We start from the raw sequence: 23,892 nt of genomic DNA on the forward strand, positions 1-23,892 counted from the left end.
ACCCTTGTTTCTATCACTTATTATTTTGCTAGGGTTAAAGAGATATGTAGATGTTTCTTTTGCCCTATAGTGTAGCTGTATAACTCAAGGATTATCTTCTTGGGGGGAACATCAGAATATGTAAAAATTAGAATACAATAACCTATTCATTTCACTAATAGTATTTATCATAGTTTGTGAACTATGCTCTTTGGAATTGTGTTGAAGACAGAATTGGTTTCACTTTCCTTAGTTGGAATTAAATAGCCACCAGATAGCTCCTAGTTCAAGGCCTAGCTGATGAGTGTTCCCTAATTTTTAGAAAGAAAGTAATAACACTTTCTTTATTTAATGTCAGTTATTTGGACTTACTTCTTTTGCCCTTCAAAAAGTATATTTTATCATAATTAAAGTGGTATGAATCACACGTTAAAAATGACCCTTTTACATCTCCAAAGACAACAGTATGCCCTACCCCCAAATATGTTTATAAAAATAATACCCTGGCACATTTGCTATCATTAGGTGTATCAACTTTTCTTTAATTCTGAACCAAAAAGAACCAATAGCTGAAATTACTTTTTATGGTGAGTCTCCTTTACTCCTGTAGATGCCACAATCCCCTTAGAAGTTTCCAAGTGAGAGAAGCAAAGATTGGAGTGGAGTTATTTGAAGCATGGCTTAGCTAGTAGACTCTTGGCCAAAATTTGTCTTATCCTTAGGATTTTCCCCAAATTCTTCCCACAATGTAGTGGTTTACTATCCTGATGTAAATACAAATATAATTTCTTCTATAAATGCAACGTGGTCATTGGCATTGAAAACTCCCTGTGGACTGGACAACATCTTTCCTCCTCTTTTGATATAATATTAATCTATAATGGCACTTCTCCTCATACAAAACCAATGTTCAACTGGAACTATGTACAATGAGGAAAGAAAACAATCTCTAACTCTTTGTGGGGGAAAAAAAGAAAAAAGAAAAAACAAAGTCCGGTTTCCACAAACTGTGGTTTTGCTAACAAACTAGATCAGTAACGTGTCATAAATTAGTTTAAATGAAGTCAAAGACTTGACAGCCAACGATCAGTATGCTCAAACTCTATGACACCAGAGCATTCTGTGTTTCTGGCAAACTCTTCTTTCTTTATACATCGCATTGAAATATTAATGCTGCATAAAGTTGTTATGATTGGCATGCTCAGGTCACTTTTCCAGAAATGTCCTATATCCTATCAAATCTGCTGGGAATGTGATAATGACATAAGAAATTATTAATCGACCTATGACATAGCTCCCCTAAAATAAGACAAACCCTGCCCAACTGCTGACAAACATTAAACATTCCAGAAACATATGCTCACCACTTGGACATTTATATCAATAGTAAGAATGCTGGAAAGAATTTTCTCTTGGACATGTCACTATAGCATGGTTACATTAGGAGAGATGTAATTATAACCTATTTACAAGTTCTAACTTAAATATTCTATTTTAAGCATGTCATTATCTCAAAGTGTTATGGCCTCGTCTGGTGGAATATTTGCTTTGACTCTACAATTCCTTCGGGATGCTTTGTAATAAACAGATTAAATGCAAAATTTCAAGTTTGGACTTTACTCTGGATAAGCATCATTATGGGAGAAACCTCTATAACCAAAGTCTGTAGGAATTTCTGTTCTGTTCAATAGTGAATGAGTATTAAAATGCCTTTGAATTGGCAATTTACCATTTTAGAGCTTTACCAAGGACAATAGTAAAGCAAACTCATAAATGTGCAGAAATGTTTATCGTTGTATTGTATGTTACTGACAAAAAAATAATGTAAATTTCCATCAATAAGGAATGCTTAATTATTGTTTGTCTATACTTTGGAATGCTATGCAGCCATTAAAAGATAGAGGGAGATCCATGTACACTAACTGAATGATCTCATGATACAGCACATCTGGCAAAAGGCAGGGGCAGACCTGGATGTGTAGCACATACCGACCTTATATGACAAAATGTGTATATTATAGATAAAAATATAAATACAAATAGGAACGGGGGTATAAACCTCTCTATGTGGTTAAATAAGACTGTGCAAAATCCTGGCTATCTAGGCACAAAATTATTAATAGCAGTTATTTTGAAAGAATGGAATTAAAAGTATAGAAGCAGGGGATTTTCACCTTTTCCCCTATATAATTGTTATAAAAGGTGTTAGAAATATGGATGAAATGCATACAATGAACAGAAGTACAAAAGCAAAATAGCACTAGATATATAAAGTATTTGGAACATGTTCTGCATGGCACAAAATGACCTTTATATAGTTATTATGACTATCATTACTTCTATGAAATAGAAACAAGTATGTATAAAGTTTTTCAAAATGTCAACAAGAATTCTAGTCAACTACTCCATTCATAATACCAGTGCACATCATTTAAAACAGATAAGCCTTTTGGGGAGACACACAAGCCACATTTTCATGTCTAAGGTGTCAGGGACCAGATGCGAAAAAGAATTTGCTTAATTGTCTGTATCTTTAAAACTATTTGTCAGCCATGGTGACAGCTTTAAGATTAGTGCATGTAAAGGTGAAGTAGAATATAAGCTAATAAATTTTTAGAGAACTTTAATCAGCTTATTATCTGATGGTCATATGAGTGAGCCAAATCCTTCACTGAATTTATGAGCATGATTTTTTTTGGGGGGGGCGGTCAGGATATAATCAAGGTTCTAAGACTTGTAAAAAAATAAAACTCAAGTAGAGCTTCTAAGAGTAATCCTCAGAATGTACTGAAATAGCATTATACTAGAGATATAATTGTATGTTACATATACATTATCACTTCTTGAAATCTATAAATCTTGGCGGGCATTCACTGTTTTGCATGCTGTATTTTTTTTGTTGTTGTTGCTTTCCAATGTTATCTCTGGCCATCCAAGGATGGCTACACATGTATTTATTAAGCGTCCCAAGTGGAGAGGGCTACATTTGTAGTGTATATAAATATCAATCTTTTAAGCTAATAATTCTCCTAAATATGATGAAATATATAATTAAAGTGAAGCCAATGAAATCAAAGGAAAACCAAGTAGATTAGGAGCAGACATTGGCAAATGAGTCAGAAGGTCATGTGGCATATGACCAGCATTTATAGGGTGTGGGTAAGTCTTTGGCGTAAGGCAGCTGTTTCAGGGCAACTCTCAGAGACAAATTCCACAGAAATCTGGAGGAGGGAGACACTCTAAGAAGTGGTCTCTTTAAACCAAATGAGATGTGAAGATGGAAAATATGTAAGGAAAGGCTTGAGGTTAGACTTTTTTAAAGAACTAGTGTATTTGTTCTTGATGGTGGTTAGCTAATTAAAGAGAGTCCAACATTTAGTCTTCTCTAGAGACTATTTAAATAGTTCCCAAAGTTTTGCATAGCCGTAATAGTTATATAAATGTATGAACATAGTTTTATTTGCTCACACAAAATATAATCCATATTACAAAGCGATATAAACTCCAGAATATAATGCAAAAATGATCTGAACCTTGATAAGACACCTGATTCCACATTCGAACAAAAATCTCACGTCCGAGCCAGTAAACTAAACTGTATCATTTTTGCTGTAGTTTTGACTGCTGTCATAGAAAACCAGCATAAAAGTGGCTTAAATCTAACATCTTTTTCTCACATACACATAATAATTTGGTATAAACAGTACTGGACCAATATGTAGCCTCTATGTTTTCACAGCCCCAGACCATTTCCATCTAACTGTTCTACCACCTTGAGCCCTTATTGAGAGTCAAGTCGGTGGGAAAAGGAGGGAGTGCAGGGGTGGCCACAGTCCCGTGTAAAGGCAGGACCCAGAAGGTGCACACTTCTTTTTCTCCCACATTTCATGTGCTAGAGTTTAGTTACATGGGCATACCTAGCAATAAGGGCTGAGAAATGGAGTCTGCATTCTGGGTAAGCAGGCGTCTGCTAAAAATTCTATTATCAAAGAATAAGGAGAAATTTTATATTATCACCCATACCATTAAATATGTCGAGGAACAACACTCTAACAAATTTATTCCAGTACATCATGGCCTGTGGTGAAAGGAATAAACAGGCTCCTGTATGTTAGGTGGTGTTTTGTATAAATACTTAATTTCACACTACAGAATACCTTTCTGTGTTAGGAAACTTTTCAAAGTGATGTTGATCAAATGCTACACGTTGTTAATGGAAAACTCCCAGGAATGAAACATTATACTGTATATACTGTACCTTATCCCTGGACAAGTGTAATATATTAATTAGAAATGACTGATAAAATCAAGTCTTTTCTCCTTACCCTATCTCTAACATATGTATAAATTCAGTAAAAGCACACTTCTACTTGTAATGACCTTCTCATTCCTTTCTATGACCTTCTTGTTTTTTCCTGTCTCCTGACTGCCAATGTGGGAGCCTTGTAGCATGAGGAGGCTGTCATTGACCAATGGGTGACATAAAGAACAGTGTAAATCATGGAAAAGATAGAATGGGCCAAGATAGGAAGCCAGCTGGAAGAATACAAAAGGGAAGGAAAAAAAATTGTCTAAGAAATAAAAAACAAAATGATGGTTAAGCCAAAACCCCCAGATATGTTGAATGAAAGCAGGGACTAGTGGAAGAATTAGACTTTGTTAAGAAGCCTACTATTATTTGACAAAAAGGAAGGAATACAAAGCAGGGTAAGTATATGTACCTCTGCAGATAGATTCATAATAACAGTATGATTTTATACTGAGTTCCCAGGGTTTTGAAACAGATAATCCTGTTGAGTAGATTATACTGTTTTTAAACTTTGTTTTCCTGGCTCAAGGATTAGGACTGGCAGAGAAAAGTCACCACCAGGTGGAAAGTGGGCATGTAGAGAGATAACTAGGTCCTCCCAGCCATATTTTAACTGGGTTTGTGTCTTAGATAAACCTGGCAATTTTGCGAGCAGCTCGTTTTGTGTTGTTAGGCCACTGAAAACCATCGAATTGTTTTATGCCATTTAAACTAGTGTTTGCCTTATGAACAACTAGAAAGCCAGAAACATATCTGCAGACATTGGGGGCTCAAATATTTTGCCTCATAATATACTATGTTTATTGTATAGTATATTGTATATCGTATTGTAATGTATAGTATATACTCCCCGAAACACTACTGGAGTGTTCTCAAGTAAGACTTCTGTTTGACTCACACTTCAGGGAGGGAACATCAGTGCAGAGAAAGAGAAAAGGGGTGGGGCGGAGGAAGGGGAGGAGAAGGAAAAGGGAAAGAGAGAAAGAGAGAAGAACAGAGGGGAGGATAAGTTATATTAGGTTACCAAGAGAAGCACCAGTCAACTGCAAGGAGAAGCAAAGCTCCAAGCCCTTGAGAAAAGTGGATTTCTAGCAGCTGGAGTCAGATTCTATTTCAGCACAATGCGCTTATGGTGATCACCAGCACGAGTTTAGCAAGGAGACAAGGAACACGAATTTGATTCCAGTGCTCATAGAGCAGGTGGAGAGGATTATTGTTATTATGGGTCCACATGAGGAACTCTGCCGAGTAGGGCCAGCGTTCACCAGCTCACCTCCACCAGGCTGCAGGTGAAGCCCCAGTGAGCTCCTATCTCAAGATCCCCAAATGGTTTCACTTTGGGGGGACTTTTCCAAATTTCCTCAGCCAAGTTAGTTGCTTGATTCTCCCTTCATTCACAGAGGACTTCTCTCTTTTGTAACCTTTACTATAAAATCATTTGATCCCACCACTGCTAACTAAAACAGAAACTTGGTGGGACCAGTGTTGCGTCTGTAGAGGTTCAGATTTGTGTCTGTAGCATTCAGCCCAGTGCTTAGAACTCCATTCATCAGTGTTTGAATGAATGAATATTGGTGTTATGGTAAAGAATTTATTTTCAGAAGACGAAATCAGATGTCAAGAGCCTAAGAATAAAGACGCAGAAAAAAATGGAATCATACAACCCAAATCAGAAAACAGAGAGCTCATGCTTTGTACCATAACCTCCTCTCTGTGCTCCCTGCTATTTCCATGCTAAAACAGAGCGTGAGAGAAGAGGGAGAAAAGAACTATGTAAAATCTGGTTCTCCGAGGCAATCTTTGAGTTTGATCATTATTACCATTGATCTCAAAACAACAAATTAATTGTAACTCATTGGTGCATAGAAATCTGAGGGGTCAATGTTATTTAGAATCTACTCTATTGTTTCTGGAGAGTAATGGGCAAGAGTAAGTGTAGAGAAGGAAATCTCAGCTTATCCATTCACTTTTATTTTTAATTTTTATCCTTTAATTTTGTATATAGAAGGTATATATTAATACAAACGTATATATGTCACAGTTTATAAGGAAATACTCACTGAGGAGCATATGATTGAAAATGTTGGGAGGCCACTGGCTCAGAAATCCTACAGCTTTTCTGGTTCATGTCATTCTGAGGAAGTCAGGAGTGGAGTGGAGGGGAAATGACAGGAAAAATAGAGTAAGAGACTGAAAGATAAATGAGTAGGAGAGATTAAGGCATTTGTTTAGAAAGTGTCACACCACAGTAAATTTCTTTGTAATTTATATTGTGAAAACCACCTAAAGTAGGGAGATTTGTTGCCAGGTGCCTCTAAGGCAGAAAAAATATACTCTGAATGAGAGCAATTAGATCTGGATGTTTCTTGTTCCAGATTTTTTTTTTTTTTAAAAAGTAGTTATGATGTGCGATGGGCCTCTGATCCAAGCAGTGCCTTGAATCAAAACTTCAAATTTACATTCTTAGTAACAAGATCATTAATAAATTCACAGTAATCCAACATCAGCTTTTATTGGAGCAAGAATTAATACACGTTTATGATGTTTTTTTAAATAATTAATGGGTATTTCAGAGCCAATTGCACATTAGAGGCAAGCGTAATAGTGAAACTGATTTAGTTTCTTCCTCATGGATTTCTGTTACTAGAAACCAGGACCAGCTTATTAATCTTTTAATACCAACAAAACCGCCATAGGTTTTGGCTCCCTCCCTCGACGAAATGCCAATATCCACAAAAGTTGGGATAACTAACATAGCCTACAGAACAGGGCCCTGCCTCTGTTATCGGGGCACTAAACACAGTGCTGCCCGTGGAATCTGTTCACTTTCTGGCTCATGTTCTTAGAAATAAAGTACTTCTCCCTGCTGCCAACAAGATCTCTATTCCACAGATAGTTTTCTAACTGTCAAGAAAATTAGAGTGCCACTTTCGAGATAACCTCACAATTTTCAAAGGAAACATAAGCAAATAGGAAAATACACTTTTATTATTTTTTTCTGTCCTGTATCTACATTGGCAGAGGAATAAAACTAGTGATTAATGAAGCTCTTCAATTTTGGGTTCTATCTTTTGAGCCAGTGGAGCTTTAAAAGGATTTTATAGACGTTAAAAGTTTTATATACATTAAAAGTTAACCCAGGCACTTCGAAACAAGTTGAAATAGCATTATTATTTGGTCTAGAAAATGAATAGCTTGGTCTGAGCTTGATTTTCTAATCAAGAAAATAAGCTATGGTGAGGAGAAAGAGCCTAATCTAAATTAAAGTATGTCATTTAATCTTTGTGAAACTTATATGTCTCTAAAAAAAATGGAGGCAACATTCCCTATATCACAAGGTTGCTAGAACATTAAATGAGATAGAAAATGTGATTAAACAGCTACCTAATAGACCTACTGTAACAATCCATTTTTTACCAAAATTCAAGGTGGGTTGACAGTTGAATAACTGAACAGTTGCAGGCAGAATCTATATTCACAGCATAAATAGCATCCAGGGTCAGTAGCTACTTTAACTGGAGATTTCTCAAGTGCTGCATGGTCCATGGTAAGCCTCCACACCTTCTACACTATGGGTATGCCTAGAACCAAGTAAGCATAGAACTGCTTCCCTCACCTGTAGCTTTGTAGTCTTGTATGTTACTGATTTTCTCTGTGCTTTGGTTTTTTCATCTGTATAATGGAATACTTCACTCTGTTGTTAGGAACATTGAATGTTAATATATACAAGTAATTAAAACAGTGCCTGGCTCATAGACAACACTATGGACTTTAGCTACCAATAGTAGTTGTTTTGTTGTTTGTTTTACTAAATTGTCCTTGTTACAGATCTGAGAGTAAGCTCAACTTGTCTGGGAATAAGTGTGGGGAAAGATTGATAAAAGTTGAGAGAGGATTTAGTATCATATAGTATATCATATCATATACTGTATCATATCATCATATAGTAAAGCCTGGAATATGCATTCATTAACTAAATAAATATTAAGTACATTCTCTTTCTCCGCACTTGGTTGTGTGCAGTATAAGATCTGAATAAAACTCATATATACATCCTTATGTAAAGGCACTTACATATTGAAAGGGCTAAGTCACATAAATAACAAATAACAAAATATTCAGTTAAATTAACTTTAATAACTATTACTTTTAGAACCTCATATAATATTAGGTTTGGAACCACAAGTACAGTAACACCACGGTTCAACCTAATCCAGGGAAGAAAGTATTAAGATCTATGGAACTAAAACCATTACAGGCTTCCCTGTGAGGAAGTCAAAGAAGGTTTCACCAAGTGATGCCTCAGCTGAGCTTTGAAAGATGCAAAGACTGTGCCCTTGAGAGAATGAAGGAGAGGAATCTCTCTGTCCTTACTTTAATATTCTTGGAAAATTAAATTTTACTATTTTTTTAATACGCAGATTTCAGTCTTAGGGTAAGTGAAATAAACCAATACTTCAAGAAAGTCATTTACAAACAGTCACTTTTAAATGCTAAGGTGTGTTTTCCAAACTATTTCGTGGTGATATAAACATCAAAAGAGGAGAACAGCACTTCATATGCCATACTTTAGCTGAGGCAAAGCAGCCGTTTTCGTACTTAGATTTTTAGCTTCGTAATTTCTGGGCTTACTTTACCGAAAATAAATAAGTAAATACATCATCTGATTTCATCATATGAGTGAATCCTGGGGAAAAAATGCTAGATATGTTAATTTCCTCCCAGCTAGTATTTGATTAGTTTGCAGAGAAGTGAAATGAAGATTATGGATGTTTGCTTGATGACTAAAGCATTATCAGGAAATGTACTCACAAAATGGCTCCGCTGTAAGTTTGTGGTCAGACAGCAGTACTCGGTAATTTTCTTACTCTCATAGATATGTAAGAATCATCAATGGAATGCCACTGGTTAATTTATTCATGGTGGACAATCATAACAAGGGGATTTAACAGCATCATTCATCAAAAACATAAGAAGTAAAAAAGCAAGAGCATAATTCCTTTAAAAAAAACCAATTCTAATTACAATGTTTCACATCCCACCCACATATTGCCCTAGTGCGCAATTGGAGATTTTCTTCAGAGTCGCTTGGGAGAGGAACCCAAAGGTGTTTCAGTCAGAACATAACAGATGAGAAATGTACTTCATGAATATCTGATAAAAGTTCAATTTTCATTGAACTTTTCAATTTCAATTTCATTGAAAATTTCGATTTTCATCTTGAGTTTCAATGAAGAAATCCTTTAATAATAAAATCACATAGGGGTGCCTGGGTGGCTCAGTCCGTTAAGCTTTCCTACTCTTGATTTTGGCTCAGGTCATGATCCCACGGTTTGCAAGATAGAGCCATATGTGGGGCTCTGTGCTGACAATGCGGAGCCCGCTTGGGATCCTGCTCATTCTCTCTCTCCCTCTCCCTCCCCCTCTCCCCCTCTCCCCCTCTCCCCCTCTCCCCCTCTCCCCCTCTCCCCCTCTCCCCCTCTCCCCCTCTCCCCCTCTCCCCCTCTCCCCCTCCCTCTCCCCCTCCCTCTCCCCCTCCCTCTCCCCCTCCCTCCCTCTCCCTCTCCCTCTCCCTCTGTCCCTCTCCCTCTCCCTCTCTCTCTCTCTCTCTCTCTCTCTCTCTCAAAGTAAATAAGCTTTAAAAGATAAGAGGGCATAGTCCCTATGAGTGATGTGATGTGAATCGTCTGATGGATGACAATGTATTCAGAGGACGGCACTCGGACCACGCTGTTCATCCCCTGTTGTTACACAAAGAAAGACTGGTGCTCACGCTTGGTGGGCTGATGACAACCTTCATTTTCAACACCGTTATTTAGATGTTATTTAGATTAAATGTCAACTGGTGCCACAAAATCCATTCTATGAATTTTTGAATGAGTTAAACTTTTTCTTGAGAGAATTGTGAAGTGTATAAAGCCTACATAGCAGGAATATTAAGGATAAAATAAGTTTACTTAACAAAAATATTACATATGTATATACATATGTAAATTAATATATAATACATATATAAAATTATATACGCATGTAAATTAACTTTCAATATCTGCAATAATCAAGCACAATCTGGGATGCAGTATTTGGCTTCCTGCAACAACGCAGTCTTTATTGATACTTGCAGTAGAGGATGTGACAAAACAGAGGAACTAAGTGGTTACTACCACAGGAACATTAGCAAGCTGGCTGGTGGTATTCTACTCCCACATGTTTCCAAGGGAGATGTGAAAGGAAACCAGATGGAGGCTAGGCCTCTGCAGTAAATATCACCTTCGAAGTCTGTGGACCATTTTCTCACTCCCCCCCCACCCCCACCCCCCGCCAGCCTCCCACCAAAGGCACAGGGACGTGGAGTTGGGGCAACACAGCACTGGTCTTCTGAGCTCTTGGGTACAGTGCGTATTTGCCATTGTGCATTAGGACTGTAATTTCAATCCATTTCTCAATACCTAACATCCCTTGCATCTTGTCTACATTTTTTTTTTTTAACGTTTATTTATTTTTGAGACAGAGAGAGACAGAGCATGAACGGGAGAGGGGCAGAGAGAGAGGGAGACACAGAATCGGAAACAGGCTCCAGGCTCTGAGCCGTCAGCACAGAGCCCGACGCGGGGCTCGAACTCACGGACCGCGAGATCCTGACCTGAGCCGAAGTCGGCCGCTCAACCGACTGAGCCACCCAGGCGCCCCAACATGTTGTCTACATTTTACTGTAAGATGGTAGCATGATGTTTAACGTCCCGTCCTATGTTGATTTACCCGACAAGGAAGGCGTAATTCACTTGCCTAGACTGTTATAGGCAGCATCCTACAAACAAATATGAGGTGAGAGACAGAATCTGCTTTTCATAGGGTCAGGGAATGTTCCAGCTGGAAGAGACTTAAAATACTCTTGCATTTCACTTTAACTGGAATAATGTGTGTGTATTGACAAGGCCAAGGAGCTATAATTTCGAGTGTTAATAGTGGTATGTCCTGTTACCAACGTGAAGCTGCTGCCCCACAGAGAAGATGCTGAGTTGCATATTATCACGGAGAAGCTATAATTTAAAAGCAATCAGAAAGAATTGGCCAACATCAAAATGTAACACAAACCTAATATTAAGGTTTTTTTGAACGATGAAAGGAAATGTTTTATCCTTCTATTTCAGACATTTGTCCTCTCGGTGTGCAGAAAAAGAAAACAAAAAAAAAAAAAAAACCACACAGCTTTGAGAATTTAACTACCATTTCAGGTATATGCTGACAAGAATATAAATTTTGAAAAACTGAAAATAGAGTCTAACATGAAGTTTATTTTTCTCAGCTTCTTCCAGTTTCTAGTTTTATAATAAAAAGTCTTTCCTGAGGCATGAATTTTCCTTTAATTCAATTATTCTGTACTCTCTCCCTGCGATCAACAGAGACTTTTATCATAAATATTATCTCTGTCCACTTAGAAGTTACAAAGTGGTTTCTCTCAGATGTCTTCAGTGTTTGGGTTGAGGCATGATAAATTTTAAACAAGCTGAAAAGTATTTCAAACAAGTTCCATACTGTGAGCAATCATTAAAGAGGCAAGGAGAGAAAGGAAATTAGCCAGCAGATTTCAGTATAATCTTCACGCAAAATTTTTTAAACATATTAGTGATTATGTAAAGTGCTACGTTTTTATACTTAAAATTTGACATAGACTAGAAACAGAAAGTATGCTAAGTTGTCCATCAGCCTATTCTAGGCAACTTAAAATGGAAATAAATCTGTTCTTCACATGCAATACATTATAGTTATTATCATCTTAAATTTCCAAACCTGAACACTGAGATGATTTATTTTATTGATAGAAGATAAATAAGCAAGAGTCATATGGTTTACAGGAAGCCAGTTGATTATGAAATTTAATTTCTAACTTTTCAGATAAATCTTTTCATTTTCATAAAAAGTTTTAAATGTTTTTTATTTTATTTTTGAGAGAGAAAGACAGAGCACGAGTCGGGGAGGGGCAGAGAGAGAGGAAGACACAGATTACAAAGCAGGTGCCAGGCTCCTGGAGCTGGCAGCACAGAGCCCGACATGGGGCTCGAACCCACTAACAGCGAGATCATGACCCGAGCTGAAGTTGGCCGCTTAACCGACTGAGTCACCCAGGCACCCCTAAATCTTTTCTTTTTTTAGTGTTTATTTATTTTTTGAGAAAGAGAGACAGCGTGTGAGTGGGGAGGGGCAGAGAGAGAGGGAGACACAGAATCCGAAGCAGGCTCCGGGCTCTGAGCTGTCAGCATAGAGCCTGACACGGGGCTCAGGAACTGTGAGATCATGACCTGAAGTCGGAGACTTAACTGACTGAGCCACCCAGGTGCCTCATAAATCTTTTCATTTTTAAGACGACCAGATTTACACAGGACATGTCAATAATTAAGTCACTATGCTGATGTAGAGACTTCTACATGTGAGCTTCTGCCCAATATCTGCCTCCAGTATTCCCATCTAAAGTCAGAGCACTGACAATAGCGGGCTGGAACCCTGGTTATCGCACAGATCATTGTAGCAAAGCTCGGTGCACATAAAGTTGTTTGAGGTAAGGGAGGGTGGGTAGGATGATATAGGAGAACAAGGAGAACTGCAGGCTCAAAGAATGAAAATGTGTATGCCAGTAGTTGTTATCAAAGTACACTGGAGTCAGGTAAAATCTGTTGTTTATGAGAGACTAAAACAGAATATAGTGAATAATAAAAATGGCTGCACGGTGGTTTCCTACATAATATGAGGGCTCATGGAAGAAATACAAGAGTCAGTCTCTACTCAGCAGCAAATACAAGTTCATAGGACCTAGGAACCCTTGCTGTTGGAAGGGAATGGAAAGTAGTCACAAAGTCCTGCTTAAAATACCAAAGAGGTGTAGCCAACACACTTAACGGTGAATAATAACCTTGTCGGGGAATTTTTGTTGTTGTTCTGCATGTCAAATACAAGGAGTTATACTTGACACGGCGTTTTCAAGTAGTTCTTACCATTTCAACCACTTAACAATAAACCTTGATTCGGAAAGAATTATTAGCAAATTCACAAATATTTCCTCCTGGGCCTGGCCGGTCCACTTGCAGGTGCCTCCTGATCTCACTTCTGTGTGTCAGTCCTTACGTCCCACTTCCTGTTATGGGCAGTGGGCACCCAGGTGGGAAGCAGCAGACGGATTTTCTGGAAGCACACTACTGTTTGCTTTGGGGGCTGCTTATATTCACAGTCACCTATTTACCTTCTCTTAACTGCTGCCGCCTCCGTTTTTCTGCACGGAATGCCACTGCCACTTGATAACACCCTTCTGCATTCCTGACCTGCTTCTCATGTAACTTTTTGAGACCCAAAGAACCAAACAGGTGCATATCATTAAGAGTGAGTCATAAGCAATAGACACCCCCCCAGATGTACAGTGCCACCCTTTCACTTAGGAAGGAGTTGGAAAAGCCAAATTTACTTTGAAGCGATGCAAATTAAAGTGTGCCCACAGCTCTAAGAGCTAAAGGAAATCAACCCATTTGTCAAAGATGTGTTTCAGAAATTCAAAGTGTTTATTAAAAACTGTTGCCGGATCCCTACTGTTACCCCTCCCCCTCTCTCTCTTTTTTCTCTTTCTCTGCTGGGCTAGTCATAGTTCCAGAAAGAAAGCGCAGATGAAAAGTTGAGACCTTTGGAATCCCACTTCACTTTGGAAACACTGTAGAAATGCACTCGCGAGTTCAGCTGTGACTAACAATAGTTATGAAAATAATTCTACATCCTCAGTATTTCTCATCCCAATCCCCTTAATCCCCTCACCATCTCTTGCTCAAATTACTGCAACATCATCCTGATTTCTTTGGCTCCAGTCCTAAGCCCCACAAATCCACCCTCCGTACGGCACTCCAAATTATCTTTACCCAACGGAAAACTGTCCCACTGCCCACCGCCCCCACCGCCGTAGCTTTAAAATCCCAATATTCTAGACAAGGTTTTCAAGGACGGTCACATTCTGGGCCCTGTTTACCTTTGTAGTCTTTTCCGCTTTCCCTCGTCTCACATTGAATAGGCACATTAAACTTCTCTCAGTTATCTAAATTCAGCATACTTTGTGTCTCACCCATAAAGCTCCCCCAGCCCACCTTCCTGCCCCTGGCAGTCTTCAGGTTTCATCCTACATGTCACTTCACTCAAAAAGTCTCCCCCGAACCCCTCAGACTGAATTAGAGCCTCCTTCATCTGTGCCCGCCGTAACCCTCTGTACATACCCTAGCCTAGCACTTAATCACACAGTGTTGGAATTATCTATTCATACCCAAATTGTAGTGGCTGAATTGTGCAGCACCCCCCCCCCCCAAATAGGAGCATACCCTAACCCAGGAACCTGTGAATGTGACCTCGTTGGGAAAAAGCGTCTTTGCGGATGTGATTAAGAATCTCAAAATGAGATCATCCGGGATTTCCTGGGTGAACCCTACATCCAATGCCAAGGGACCTTATACAGGGCCGAAGAGAAGACAGACACAGAGGAGAAGGCCATGAGAAGATGGAGGCAGAGATTATAAAGGCAAGGAACACCTGGAGCTGCCAGAAGCTGGAAAAAGCAAGGAAGGATCCCTTCGCAGAGCCTTGGGAGAAAAAGCACAGCCCCGCCGCCACACTTGGAGTTCTGGCTCCAGGAACTGTGAGAGAAAAAAGTTCCGTATTTCTTTTTTTTTTTTTTTTAAGTTTATTTATTTATTTTGAGAGAGTGAGAGCATGACTGAGGAAGGGGGAGAGAGGGAGAGAGAAAGAGAGAACCGCAAGCAGGCTCCGCACCAGGTACACAGAGCCGGATGTGGGCGGGGCTCAAACTCACCAACTAAGAGATCACGCACGACCTGAGCTGAAATCGAGAGTCAGACACTTGAGGAACTGAGCCACCCAGGCGCCCCCAAGAGGCAGCCTCAGGAAACTGCAGTAGTCGCCCCTTAACCGTGTCTTCGGTCAGCTACCCCCGGCCAACCGCCTCCGGAAGCGCAGGCCCCGCCTTCTGACGCAGCATCTTGACGTCAGTAGTCGCCGGGGTAGGTCCCAGCCCCTATGTCATCGCCTCTCTGCCCCTCTGCACATGCGCGTTTTATCGTCTCCCATCCTCCCGGGGAAGGGTGAGTACACTACAGTGAGATATTTTGAGACAGAGTCCGAATTCACCTAAGTTTGTTTGCAGTATATTGTGAGACTCGTTCGACGTCCTTATTCGTTGTTCATCTCCTGCTGTGCCTCGTTTATAAATTAAACTTTATCGGAGGTGTGTGGTATGCATGGGGGGAAAAAGCGCATCTAGGGGGTTTGGTACTACATGCCGTTTCCGAAATCCTCCGGGGGTCTTGGAACTTTCCCCAGTGGGCCAGCGAGGAGGGGTACTTCTCTAGCACACAGACCTAACCTCAAACTAAATTCCTGGAAGGCCGCGACCAGCACGCTTCGAGCTTCTTCATCGTTCTCCCCCTCGTGCCTACCTTGTGCTGGCACACGGTGTGTGCTTATTACATTTTGTAGAACGAGGGCTTGAAGGATTATTACATTTTGTAGAACGAGGGCCCGAGGGGAGACAAGCACAGCGTGTTGAGCCTTATCTTCGTGGACGGTAATAATTCACGCTTTTTTTTTTTTTTTTTTTTTTTTACCGCCTTCTTGTTCCAATTGAATCAATCAGTTTTTCCTCATCTTTTATTTCATCTGATAGTTCTTTGGAAATTGTCATAAAAGTAACTGTAAACGATAGCAAATACCATGGGGACATTTCTACAGAAAATGTAGCTTATTTTCTTTGAGAGATAACATGCCGGCCATAATTATAAGTAATTATATGAAGTAAAAATGCCTGAATCAGTTCCAAGCTTTAAATTGCCTCACTGCTCAACTTGAGAAAAGACACTCCAAGTAAGATAGCACTGGTGTATTTACCAATTCCATATTTTTTTCTTTTTATAAGTGATACATGCACATGGCCAAAAAAAAGTATAAAATGAAGTTGAATTTCCTCTCCGACTAGTCCCATTTTTCCAAAGACTGACCTTGTTAACTGTCTCCAATTCTGATTCATTACCTAAGTGACGATAAGTAACTATAAGTACATGCTTTTACGTGGGACTTGGGCTCAGGTCATGATCAAACCATTCATGACTTCGGGCCCTGCATCTGGCTGTCTGCTGTGGGCACAGAGCCAGCATCAGATCCTCTGTCCCCCACTCTCTCTGCCCCTCCCCCACTTGCGTTCTCTGAAAATTAAAAAAAAAAACATGCTTTTATTTATATTTATTAATTAGTGACAGTACATAGAATTTATGCTGTTCACTTGTGAACGATGAGGTATTTCATTCGTGTGCTTAACAGAGATCTTTGCTGTATCCGTTTGCTAGGACAGTTGTAACACAGTACCTGAAACTGTGTACTTCAACAGTAGGAATTGCTTGTCATTTTATTGGTTCTGAAGACCAAAAGTCTGAGATCAAGGTGTCAGCAGGGTTAGTTCCTTCTGTTGGCTGTGACAGAATCTGTTGTGCGCCTCTCTCCTGGCTTCTGGTCTTCGGCTGGTAATTTTTATTGCTCTTTGGCTTGCAGACATATCACTTGATCTCTGCGTTTATGTCCACGTGGTGTTGTGTCTGTGTCCAGATTTCCCCTTTTTGCAAGGACACTAGTCATTTTGGAATGGAAGTCCATCCTGCTCTGTTATGACTTCATAAATTGTCAACATATCAATTTGTGGGGTGGGGGAGATAACATTCAACCCACAGCAGTTGCTTATATTATGCTAAGCATAGTTCGATGTAATGGACTAAATAAAACAACGGCTGACAAATTTTCTATCATCCGAAACTTACTTTCAGTGGAATTTAGTATTCTCATAATAGTTCAGAGCTTCTCCCCTCTACCTACGGATTTTTATTATTTACGTATTTTTATTTCCTCTGATATTTGCCTTCAGGAATATGCGTACTAAATAAAATGCTCATTTCTCCATTTGTTGATTATTCATTTTAAATAGCGTTTCATTCAAATGAACACTTATCCCTTGATCTACCTCTCCTCCCCCAGCTGATCAACAGCTGGGTGTTCAAATAGATTCATTTTATTATTCATTGCCCTTTAAAATATTTATTGTTTAAGTCCCATTTTTAACTAGAAATTGTTGCTATTCAGTTACCTAGTTGATAAACAGTTAATTGAGCACTTGCTGTGTACCAAGCACTCCTTTGGATGTGAGAGACACAAAATAACATCTTTGCTTTCAAGGACTTACTCTGTAGTATAGGGAAGCAGAAAAGAGATGAACAAATGGATAGTAAACCAACCAAGGAGTAGAATGAACAAAGGAAAGAACAGAATCAAAGAGTAGGATCTTAGATACCATATGAAGGAACAGTTTCTAAAGGGAGAGTGCAATCAGAATGTTTCAAATGCTGTGAGTAGCTCACCAAGAAACTTGGCATTTAACAGCATAAAGTCCATTGGCTGGCTTGTTCATAGTTTGGCGGGGGCATAGGTTTACTTTCATAGAGTTCTTAAGACCAAAAGGGAGGACAGGAATTGAAGAAAGTAAGCAGAGCCAGCTATTAAACAATGATTTAATATTTGCTGTAAAAGAAAATGAAGGAAGAGGGTGAAAGCCAGAAGATGTGTAGTCAAGAGAGAATTTTGTAAAATGTTAAATGGGAGAGATTTGGACATCAAATTTGGAAGCTCAAAGAAATGACTGAGTACAGAATGTATCATTACTACAACAGAGGAGGCAGGAGTGTTGTCCTTGAACTGATGAAAGAGGAGGGGATCCAGTGGCCAATGGAGGGATTGGGATTAGAAGGAGCCAAAACCCTGTATATGCCACAAAAGCGAAGGTGAAGCAAATGAAGTATGTTTTCTGCTCGCTCTTTGATGGTAATGTATTCATATTTTATAGATGAAGCATTCTCTCAAACCTCTCTGAGAACACTAATTATAGAGATAATTTAATGTGAGGTTTAGAGGCTTTTAATGTGTAGTTAGTATTACCTGAATTATTTCTTTTTGTGCAGCAGTCTGTTTCCCTGCAATTGATTTTTCTTAATTATTTAGTGATGTGGGTTCCCTTCCCTTATTATGACCAAGGAGAATTGGATAGCATAGGTGACTGTTGTATGGCCCCTCCATGATTTTTGTAGAAATCCATTCTTCTCATAGGAATGATTTATCTCCACTTGTAATGTTTCTATCCTACCTATATGCTCATCTCTGCATGAGGAGGTACTATAATAAATTCCTTACCATCTCCCTGGATCCAGTCTTTTTCCTCTTATTCTGGTTTACTCTATACAGTATAATCAGATTTAAACTTCCTAAGAAAACAACGTCACCAGGTTATTTCCCTTCATGAAAAAGCTAAATAATGTCTTGCTTTTTGTCAAATGAAGATAATATCCTCAGCCTGTATTTTAAAGTTCTCTATTTAGTCCTTGTTAAAATTTTAAGCTTAGTCTCACTACTCTAATAAGTCGTATAGAGACGCACCACAGATCCATGCTGTCCGGCCACCATGGGCTCTTAGAGCCTCTGAGTCACTCTATACATACACCTAGTTCCGCATTCTAGCATTTACCACTTAACTGTTTCAAACTCATTCTACTTTCTTAAAGTTCCTGAAGCTACCTCTCCCTCCCTCTCTCCCTGAAAATATCTTCACTGAGGAAATAAGTGAATGATAATTAATCTTTTTAAAATTTTGTTTGAAAGTCAACCTAATAAATGCCCTGATTTGGTGATACCAAATGCACTTTGAGGAGCTATGTATTTTCCTTGTGTAGTCTCAGTGATCAATATGGTATAGTGAAAAACCGGGAGTTTTCCAGCCGATGGATGGATGGATGGATGGATGGATGGATGCCTGAGATGAGATGGATGAGTGAGTGTGTACTCCCCAGCTATAGTTGAATTGTCTCCATTTTCAGTATGGTTGGTGGAGGACGCAACTTTCCTTGCTATGGGTCTGGAAGAAGGAAAAAAGATTCCCTCATGGTTATGTCTTTTCATATCCTCCAATCTACTGTGTTAGTCTTCTTTGATTTTACAGACAGGAGGGAGTGTATTCCATAGTAAAATTATAATTGTTTGCATGAACATATATTTTTGTTAATGTATTCAGTCATCAATTCATTTATTTAGCATTATTTTTAGCATATAACATTTAGGCATCATGTTAATTGCCAGATAATCAGAGATGAATATTATTTTCTTTAAGAAATTCAAAAAAACTTGAAGGATAAAACTTTCCTAACTCTAACACTTAAGGAATATGCTCCATTAGCATGATGGCCATTTATCCTTGTTTGTCTGGCCACTCTGCTTTATGCCTGTTGTCGCCACATCCTGCCTACTTTGCTCCTCCATTCACCTTCTGAAGTGTCCCATTTTATCACCTAAATGGGACCCAGATTACATTGTTGACTTATGCAGTGCCATACTAAAAAGAAGCGGGTTATGGATGTGTATGTAAAAATGAAAATGCACCTTGCCTCTTCTAAATTTGTATTTATTAGTGGCATAAGAAAATCCTGTTGAAATTAGTAGAATATATTTGCTTTTGTTTTTAATTTTTCTAATGTTTTGAATAGACAATCCAATATGTTTTGATAGAGATTAAGCTTTAGATAACTAATGCTTTTTTTAATGCTTCAAAAATATGGAAAATAAGGCTCTTATAGCTGGATGTTCACAGAAATCTGTGGAAGAGCTAATATTCACAAAGCAATAAGTGATACTAATTAGATTTCTGAAGCAATACTAAAATAGCTCATTATATATTCTATTTAAAGTTCAAAATGTATAAAATACTTATTAGTTTTAAACTGATACGTTTCACCCATCACAATTCATCTCTATAGCTTCTTTTAGCTTTAAAAGGCAACCTACTCACTTTTCTTATTCCCTAGGAAATGGTAAACTAAGAACTGATTACCTGTAGAAGTTTCTACACTACCCATTCATAATTCAGTGGAGAACTGGTTATGAAATAATGACCCAACCATGTGGGAACCACAAACAACACAAGATTGAAGGTAATGATGAGTTTAGATCCATTCTCTTTTTATAGAATAATTTCACTCAACACTAATTAGTTTTCTGAGATGACATCCGGGTCTCTTTGACATCACAGGCTCATTTCTTAGTGCCACATACCCAGTACTTGTCAATCACTGACCATAGTTTATTCTTCTAAAGATTTAAGTAGCAGCCTCAGGGTTTATATTTCCCCAAATTTACCTCAGAGCTGAAATATACCAAAGAGTCTCCCAATCTCTGGAAGAGATTCTGTGGTTATGGTTGTATTTTTTTTTCCTTGTGAAACTACCACTGTTTATAATCTCTATTTTCTATGGTTGCTATTCATAAAAGGGTCTTTTTAAACTTTCTTTCTTTAATTCACTAAGTAAGTCCAAAAATCTCCATGGCTTCTGGGCACATGCTAAGAATAACAGGAAATTCATTATTATAACCAGTGGTATTTAGCCAAAGCCCTGATAGGAAAGATGGCCTTTGCTGAGCCTCAGCATCAGAAAACGAAAATCCTTTTGAACCAAAATTGAATATCAAGGTTTTCTCCGGACTAGAGAGTTTCAGAACTAAACTTTAATTATGAAGATATCTGTACTGTGTTATAGAAAACACCTTTTTTCAAGTCTTTTAAAAACAAATTCAACCCTGACACGACACGTTTAAGTCAAAGAAGGAAAACCAGCTACAAGTATTTAGGAATCTACTACTTTTTTTAGACAAAATTGTAATTTGGTCTTGTCTGTTAAAAAATGCCATTATGTCACTATCAAAATATGTTCTCATTTAATTGTTAATACCTGCACTTTGCATTGGTATAAACCCACAAGAGACTTAGTGACCAAATAAAACCAAGAAGGAAAATTTAGGCAGTTACTCTAGAGGTCTTTTATTCTCAGTAAGTCAAATTGACACATCTTTGCATAAATACTACAGAAGAGTAACGTGGAACCTGTTACTGTTCTTATGTTATAATGGGGGGGGGGGGGCGCACAGGGTTAGTTACCTCCTAGAAGAGTGTTGTTCTCTTTCCAGCTCTGACAGCACCTGTGACCTGGAGCAAGCCTGTCCCCTCCATAGGATTGTTTCCTCATTGTTCTGGGAAGGGTATTGAATTAGGAAATCTTTCTGTTTCCCCCCAGCTCCCCATTTCTCTGCTTCCCACATAGTTGTTTGATAGTAAATTGTGTTTGGTTGTCGGCATAGTGAACGTTGTTTATTTATCAGCATTTACTTTCAAATATTAGAATTTGTCGCACAAAGTTGTCACTACAATGGAAAGATGATAATCGTGTCACTAAAAAACAAGTACTTCAAAAATTTCCCTCTAAAAACCTGTCTTCCTGTTCCATGTGGATGGTTTACTGATAGATTTCACCTGAGCATTGAGTATCTGTCTTAGTCTGATCAGGCTGCTATAACAAAATACCATAGGCTAGGTGGTTTAAACAATAGACACTGTTTCCTTATAGTTCTGGAGGCTAGAAGTCTGAGATCAGGGTGCCAGCATGTTCGGATTCTGGTGCGGAGTCTCTTCCTGGCTTATGGATGGCCACCTTACTTTGTTCTTACGTGGTAGAGAGAGGAAGCTTTGGTTTCTCTCCCTTTTAATAGGATGCTGATTCTATCATGGAGGCTTTATCCTCCCGACCTCATCTAAAACTAATTACTTCCCAAAGGCCTCACCTCCTAATACCATCATATTGAGGATTAAGGCTTCAACATCATTTGGGTGGAAGGAAGAGGTCACAAATACTCAATCTACAGAAGGATCTCTCTTGACATATCAGGTTAGCACGTCACCCTCCGCCTCCACACTCTGATGCTCAGCATCACACAGTCTGCCTCTTGGTGGTTCTCTAATTCCTTGATATTTGTCTCTTCAACTATAACCTCTTTAAGGTAAAGACAGGTTTTCCTTTTTTCCTTGCTTTTACAGTGACTAGTATTTAGGCACTTAGTAAATATTTATTGATAGATTGATAAACCCTCTATAGTGCTGAATAAAATATTTTGCCAAGAAAAAGTTAACACATTTGTAAGGGATGTGTACTTAGCACTCTTGCTGTAATACCCTCACTAAAACTATCAGTATATTATAACAGTTTAATTATTTAATAGTCATTGTTTGTGTTTCTGATGAATAAGGAACTTCTGCTACTTAGAGGAAATGTTTATATCACCCTGATTTAGTAAATGGCATAGTTTTGTTTAAGACACTAGCATTTCCTGCCAGATGAAGCACAGGGATGTTTCTTCCCAATGAAGCATGACCCAGCAAACCGTCAGGGGTTCAACTATATCCTAGGAGACTTGAGCACTGAAGACTTCTGGAGACACAGGCCAAGTCTCATAGTGTGTAAAGAATTCCCAAGGATTGGGGCACCTGGGTGGCTCAGCCCCTTAAGCAGTCGGCTCTTGATTTTGGCTCAGGTCGTGATCTCACAGTTCATAAGATTGGGTTGGGCTCTGCACTGACAGCACCACAGCTGGCTTGGGATTCTCTCTGCCCCGCCCCCCAACTCTGCGCATGCGCGCTCTCTCTCTCACTAAATAAATAAATAAATACATACATAAATATGAAAAAAAGAATGCCCAAGGATCAATGGTCATTAATTCAAGATATCTAATGAATTCCTAAGCAAGTGTTAGAGTTAATTTTACACTGTTTAGGATAAATTATAGAAAATTAAACATTGAATTAAAACGTAAATATTTCTGCAAGATTTCCAACTTCTTAGCCTCTCTTTCATTCCTTCCTCCAAGAAAATGAACAACCACTCCCTTCATTCAATGTATGTATGCATGTATATATACACGTAAGTCTGTAGCAAGAACAGCGTTAGTTTCTTCTGGAAGGAGACTCAGATTCCTAAGGTGAAGGACACTGCTCCCAGTCTCTCAACTATTCCCTGGGAAAGTTAAAAATAAGTCCCACTGAAAAAATAAGTTGGCACTTGTTATTTGAGAAAATTGCTTTATTCCAGGAACTGCCTCATGTAGCAGAAATTTATTTACCATCTGTGTGGACTTTAAAATTTTTCCATCTTAACTGATACACAACTGAAATAGAAACAGACTTTCCGTGCGTAGGTTTTCCACAGGCCTCAATATTTTAAAGGGTGTTAACTAAGAAACTTTTGGGATTTTTGTGGTCCCCAGAGTGGGAGAGCCCCATGACTGCCCCTCAGGTCTAAAATCTCCTTCTGGAGACAGGCCCCAGGCTGATGTCACTAGTGACTTCAGGTTGGGGTGAAAGGGGTGGGGGGACCTGCCAGGGAGCATTCCAGGGACTTTGCTGAAAGGCATTCTTTATTTTAAATGGCCAGTAGAACAGTTACCTAGCACATTATGTTCAAATAATAAAATAAAAATAAAAGTCCCTTGGGCAATAAATGTCTTCTTCCCGAATTGCTTTTAAGTTATGTAGTCAGATAAGACAAATGTGCTTTCCTCTTTTTCAACTGTATCAAAGGGTTATTTTATTCAAATGTTTTATTAAATTTTTCCACAAGAGGAAGTAACTTTGTTCACTGAGGGGAAAAATGAGGTTGAAT

General features: G+C 38.7%; 1 protein-coding gene across 1 annotated transcript in view; it reads left to right on the forward strand.

Moving 5' to 3' along the window:
* Positions 1 to 23,892, forward strand: part of DLC1 (DLC1 Rho GTPase activating protein) — a 536,095-nt gene that overhangs the window by 130,588 nt on the left and 381,615 nt on the right.

The sequence above is a fragment of the Panthera leo genome, chromosome B1 (assembly GCF_018350215.1).
Source record: "Panthera leo isolate Ple1 chromosome B1, P.leo_Ple1_pat1.1, whole genome shotgun sequence".
NCBI classification, from domain to species: domain Eukaryota; kingdom Metazoa; phylum Chordata; class Mammalia; order Carnivora; family Felidae; genus Panthera; species Panthera leo.